Here is a 7270-nt window from a genome sequence, read left to right on the forward strand (position 1 = left end):
CTCCTATATATATATATATATATATATATATATATAACTCTATCTGATAAATAAAATATCCATATTTATTTTGCAAAGAAGAGGAAAAGTTATGTAAAATTAACAAGATATCTAGCTGAATGTATGGAAAGTACAACAATTTTAAAAGGCAAGAAGGAAAAATAAAGGAACAAACACATAATGAACAATATCCAATAAAATGTATTTTATTTCAAAGTTATAATATATTTTAATCAAATAAAAAGTAAATGTACCGAATGTTCTAAATGAAAGAAAAACTAATAGACATCTTTAAAATATAAAGAGATTGCATGGTGGAAGTAAAATGATGGAAGAAGCCCCCCAAATAAATTATTTGAATATACACAGAGAAAAACAAACTTGACTCACACTATGCACATTAGTCAACTTTAAGTATACTTAACTATGGAAGGTACACAATAAAGCTGGTAGAAGATAGCATAAAAGATAACTTTAAAATAGGTAAAGATGTCTTAAAACAGGATACAATAAAGCCTAAACATAGGAGAGATAAATATATTTATGTATTAAAATTAAGAAGTTCTGCTTATCAATAGGAATCATTAAGAAAACTTAAAAAGACAGCCAGATAGTAGGAGATAATTAAAACGCAGGTAAGTAAAATGGATTATTCACATCCATAATACATAAATAATTTCTACAAATACGTACAAGAAAGAACTGATTGAGCAGGTTCAGTTTTCTACAAGCCTCAACATTCCCAAGAAATGTTTGTCTAAAGGATTAGCACATAGCCATCCCTGGAAGATGAAATCTGAGACCTTGGAATATTCTGCTGTTATAAATGTTAAAAAGCCTGGGGACTAAGGCCTTGGCCAAGAAGAACCACTAGATCAGATAATTTATACTAACAATATGATTTATGATGAATGCCTGTTTTCGCTCTGAGGCACTGGAGTCTGAAAAGCTGACTGAAGTCAGACACACAGGTGCTACATGCCTACCTGACTGACCCTAATAAAAACGTTGGCCACCAGCGCTTGGGCAAATTTCCCTGGTTGACAACGCTTTGCACATGTCATCCCACATCTTTGCTGGGAAAACTAACTACATCCATGTGATTCTACTGAAAGAGGACATCCAGAAACAAAGATTCTGCCTGATTGTTCTTGAGTTTAACCCACTATATTCTCTTTGGTGTTTTTAATTTGTATCCTTCACTATACAAAACCATAACCCAGAGTATAATGGTTTCTTTGAATCCAGAGAATACGTCTGGAAAATCATTTGTGCTGGGGAGTGGTATTTGGGACCCCTGACACAAATATATAAGGAAATAACAGATAATTCAATAAGAAAAAAGGCAAGCGCTTGAATAGATCCTTCATAAAAGAGAATCCAAAATACTATTAAACATTTCAAAACATGTTACACATTTGAAGGCTTTGAAAAAGTGCAAAATAAAATTACAGTGAGATGCCAGAGTGGCTAAAATAAAAAAGTCTGGCAATGTCAAGGGTTGGGTACATAAGTGAAGCAATTTGAAGTTTCATACATTGCTGGTGAGACCATAAATTGGTAAAGCCACTTTGAAAAACTCTTTAGCATTAACAACTAATGTTAAAAAACACATGCTCCATGATCCAGCAATTCCACACCTAAGAATATACCCTCCAATATTGCAGGTAAATGTATACCAAAATATGTACAAGATGTCCATATCAGAGAAAAAACATAGCAAAAACTGGAAAAATAACAAATATCCATCAACACTAGTACATGGATAAACAAATGTGTTATATTCATACAATATGATCTGCAGTAATGAAAATGAACAAACAATTGCTACACAAAATAACACATGTGAATCACCAACGAATTTTGAGTGAAAGAAGCCAGATGCAAGAGTGCCTGGTGTAAATAATGCAAACTTCAAAAACAGAAAAAAACTAATCTATAATGGTAAGGTCAGGATAGTGTATACCTTGTGGGGAGGGAAGTGAGTAGTAATTAGGACAGGGAATGAGGTGTGCCTCTCAGATGTCAGTAATATTCTATTTATTGATCTAGACAGTAGTATAAAATACACTCCCTTTGTGAGGATTCATTGATCTGTGCACTTATAATTTGTGCATTTTTCTGTTTGTATGTATACAACAACAAAGGAGTCGAGGAAAACTTTAAAAAATAAGGGCCTTTATTACTACAGAAAACATTCAGATTGGTGAGTATTTTGGGATGATTGTTTATGGTAAAATACATATCATTAATTGGTTGTGAGATGCAGGAGGTATTACTGAGAAAAGAGACATTAAAGCTTGATATAAGAAAGATATAGCAAAAGCCTTCTCAGGGTCTCAAACATTGGCATCTTCTAATACAGTCTTTTTTTTTAATACAGTATTGCCAGGGTCACAGAGGAAATGATTTATCCTTAAAATATTGAATATTTGTCCAAATGTTAAAAAGATTTATCAACATATATGTAATTATAATAAATACACATTGTTTCTCTCTTTTAAATTTGTTATGGTAACTTCTACATTCAGGATTTATGCTCACATTCTGCTTTGATAGAGTTAAATTTGTATTTATTTTACTTTCACGCACACCTTTACTCTTCCACTGTTTTCCCATAATTATTTATTTTCTCTCACTGCCAATCATCTACTTGAAACTTCTGTTGGTCAAGCAAATGCACCTTGTTACTGAGAACATAGAAAACATTACGAAATGGAAACGCCTTCACCTCTTCCTTTTCAATGAAATATTCTTCCATTTCCACATCTTTGTTTCCTTTCTTCCCTTCTTTCTCTGTGTAAATTCTGCCCCTATCTCTGTTGACTCTAAGACCTCGACCCATAATCTTCATCTTATTTTTTTCATTCTCTTTTATGATCTTGGTCTGTTTCTTTCACAATCTTTATTCTACATTTTCAATTTTTTTTTTCCTGTAAACGTTATCTTTTGTTAACAAATATGCTTCAGTATTCAGAGGACTAGCTACATAATTTGTGGATCTAGTGCAAAGGAGCCCTGGTGGTGTAGTAGTTGAGCACTTGGATGCTAATCAAAAAATCAGCCGCTCAAACCCATCAGATGCTTTTTGAGAAAGAGGTGTCCGTCTGCTTCTGTGAAGACATACAGCCTTGGAAACTCTACAGGGTCTCTGTAAGTCAGAATCAACAGCATTTTTTTTTTTTTTTTTAAGTGCAAAATAAAAGTGTGGGGCTCTTTGTTCAAAAATTATAAGTAATTTCAAGATGATAATACAAAAAGCATACAGCCAAGCATGGAATCTATCTGAACATGGGGTCATTTGTCACTGCACAGGGCACAATTCCAACTCTGTAATCCACATTCCAACTGCTCCTCTGCCTTTGTCTTCATCACTTCCCTTGCCACTAAACTTCAAATGACAATTTTCACTTAGTTTCTCCATTTATCAACTACCTGTCATGTAATCTAATTGATTCTTCCAGCTGTTACTAAACCTGCTAAATAAACTCATCAATGATTTTTTATTTCTTCTTTCACATTTGATGGTGTTGTTTATTACCTCCTTCCTAATCCATCACCCCTGCTCCCTAAAACCCAGAATACACTCTATTATTCTGGTTCTTCTGTGTTCTCTTACTCCTCTGTATATTCTAAATTCTTACATCTCTTTTATACTCTAAATATACTCATTTCCAAATGTTCTGTCATCTGTCTTCAATATTTTATTCTCTTTGCTTTCTGTAGGTAATCTAGAGAATTTCTCCCTGCAAATGACCTTCAATATCTTTCAAACCTCAATCTTAAGGTTGTATTACTTCTTGTGTAACCTAGCCCAGTGACTTCCAAAACCAAAATCCATTGCTGTTGAATCGATTCCAATTCCTAGAGGCCCTATAGAACAGAGTAGAACTGCCCCATAAGGTTACAAGGCTGTAAATCTTTACAGAAGCAGACCGCCACATCTTTTGCCCATGGAGTGGTTGGTGGGTTTGAACCACTAACCTCTCAATTAGTACCTGAATGTTTAACCATTGAGCTACCAGGGCTCCTCCCAGTGACTTCTTCTCAACAAATACTTCAAAAAATTTGTCAATTATCTAGTGCTGCCAAAACAGAAATACTACAAGTGGATTGCTTCAACAAATGGAAATGTATTCTCTTGTTTATTCCGTTTAGGAGACTAGATGTCCACATTTAGAGCACTGCCTCTAGGGGAAGGCTTTATCTCTCTGTTGGCTCTGAAGGAAGGTCCTTGTCTCCTTTCAACATCTATCGGCCTGACATTCCTTGCATTTACATATGCCTTGGCATCAATCTTCCCCTGGATCTAGGAGGTTCTCAATGCAGGGACTCTGGAACCAAAGGATGTGTTCCAGTTCCAGCTCTCCTTTCTTGGTGATATCTAAGGGTCTATCCTCTTCTTTTTTCCCCCATCAAATAACTTTATTCACACAAACACCCTTTAATTTACAGAGCCTCAGTCATTCATACACATTAGGGGGATCCACAATGTTCATGGAACTTAAATGTATCATACCAACCTAAGTAAAAGAAGCACAGCAACTATTCATGCAAAGTTGTTCACATGTAGGTTCCACATTACCAGGTTCTGTGCAAAAAAAGAAAGAAAAACAGATGAACTGGTATTTGAAACTATCTTTGTGCCAGCGTTAAAATTTTTCTCACACTGAAGTTGTCCTCACACAAATGTTGAGAAGTCACTGAAACATACTGACCTGCTGTCATGGAAGGAGGAGCCACTGAGACCTAAAAGACTTAGTGTTCCTATGAGTCGGGGCGACTCCATGACAAACAACAACAACAACAACAATGAAACTATCTTCTTTCTGTGACCTCCTTTCTGTCATGCCCTGTAATCTTAGGAGGGCCTCAGGCAACCAATGGCTAGGTCAGTCCTCAGAGGCTGAGTGTGAGGGGACCAACAGCAGTGGATTCATCTCTGATAATGGCTTGGATGCTTATGTGGACCAAAACTAGTATCACACCTACTGGTTATCTTTTGAGGACATCTCTCCAGACATACTCCCCAGCCCCTAATCAAGCCTCGGAGAGGAAGGATCAGATGGGCCTGTTGTGTCCCAAAGCCTGTGCTATAGCCTCGCACGGGAGACTGGCACAGGCGTAGGCCAGCTTCAGCTTCCCACACCGGGTGGCCCAAAGACCTGGTCGCTGTGGTTGCCAGCCCTAGAAGGCTTCCAGCAGCTCACTTGTTAATCTCTTTTATACCTCAAAAGAGATTCACTCAAGATACAACCTAATCCTATAGATCTCATCCTGTCTCATTAACATAACTACCTCTGATCTTGCTTCATTAACATGATATAGTTTAAGATATAAAACACATTTGTTGTTGTTGTTGTTACGTGCCATTGAGTCAGACCCAACTCATAGCAAACCCTCTTTGGGTTTCTGAGGCAGTATCACTACGGAAAAGATTGCCCAACCTTCCTTCCAAGGAGTGGCTGGTGGGTTTGAACTGCCAGCCTTCTGGTTAGCAGTCAAGTGCCTTAGGCACACCACCAGAGCTCCTTCCTTAAAACACGTGAGATAATTAAATCAGATCATAAAAATGAAAGTGTAAGCTGTTATAGAGGATAATTATATAACACTGAGAACAATAGCCTAGTCAAGTTGACACATATTTGAGGGCACATAATTCAATCCATGGCAATAACCTTCACTGACTCCAATGCCTAAAGTATTTACTGTTTTTTTTTTTTTTTTTTAATTAAATAAATGTTTATACTCTGTAAATACCCAGAGGGAGAATTGACATTTATTCATGAAAATCCATTTCTGGCATAACTTTTTGTGAGAAGGAACTTTCACATATTTCACAAGCACTCTGCTGAGCTCTCAGAGTTCTTAAAAATATAATATGAAAAAGCTTTGTCAATATTTAAAATATTTGAAGCCCAGTATTTCTAACTGAACATCCCATCATAAACATAAATCCCTTTGGTTTGACATTGGAAATATTCTTTTATGTAAGTATCTACCAATTAGCTAGAAATCTTGGAATGCAGTCATTTGGATGGTTTTAAATCAACTTAACACTATTAACGTGTAATGCACATTTCTTTGTTTTACCTCCAAAGATATCCCTTGCTAAACGACAACTGTGCTGGTCATGAAATCCAGTCATTACAAAGTTGGGTTAGTCTAGCAGAATTAAGATCTTTTCCCAAGTACCCATAAACCATTTTTAACATAATCATCTCTTTGCCTGACTCTGTTTACTCATTCACTTTGTTCCTACATTTCTGCTGATTCCAGATCTTGTGGCCAAATCTTAGTTCTGCAAATTCATGAAAAATCTAGTTTATGATTAATCTATTTCCTCAGGAACAATCTTCAGAATTAAAATGAAGCAGTTGGTCACGCTCATTGATCGTCATAATCTAATGGGGATAATTATAGTCTGAGAGAGAAACCTGAGGATATTTAAGAAATATTCCTGAAGAAGAAGGCAATGTAGCTTTAGCATTTTTCTAGTTCTCATTCACTGTTCTGAAGAGCTGAACGTTATTTAACAGCTCTTGACAGGACACTTAAGCAGTTATACTACTCGTATGCCTTAATTTCTTCTTATTTGGGATTGTTTCCTCTTTGAGCTTTTATATTCTTAAGTAGCTACTCTACACGTGATAAGGGATGTGGTAAAAATAAAAACATAAGCTGTTATTTATCCACAAAAAAGAAGAGTCATCAAACTTTAATTGGAATTACATTACTATTCTTTCTATTCTATGACATCCCAAAATAATAATAAGAGAACAAATGGGAATTAAGATGAGGAATTAGAAAGAATTTTCTGATTGCATAATTGTATTGAAAGATTCTGCCAAGATTACCAGGTAATTTTGTATCTAGGATTTTGTTTTAAACAAGGTTTAAGGAAATGTTAGCTATGTAAATGTGACCTTTGAAAGCAATGCCCAAATAATACATGCAACCTAGTGAATGATTTATGATACTAGATTAATATATTTTTAGTATATAAAGGAAAGACAAAGAGCTGAAAATAACTTCTAACCAACTAGTGAGGATCTCAATTTGCTGATACTTCCTTTATAGAATGTGAGTTGAAATTTCTTGAATTGGGTTATTTATTTTTTCTGTCATGCTTTTACCACGCATACTAAAATATTATAATTTTTGTTAGTGTGTTGGATAGGGTTCTCTAGAGAAACACAAAAACCAGCAAAGTATATATATATAGAGAGAGAGAGAGAGAGAGAGAAAGAGAGAGAGAGAGAGAGAGAGA

This window comes from Orycteropus afer, unplaced genomic scaffold (assembly GCF_000298275.1).
Source record: "Orycteropus afer afer isolate SDZICR_OR568_19922 unplaced genomic scaffold, OryAfe1.0 scaffold00118, whole genome shotgun sequence".
NCBI classification, from domain to species: domain Eukaryota; kingdom Metazoa; phylum Chordata; class Mammalia; order Tubulidentata; family Orycteropodidae; genus Orycteropus; species Orycteropus afer.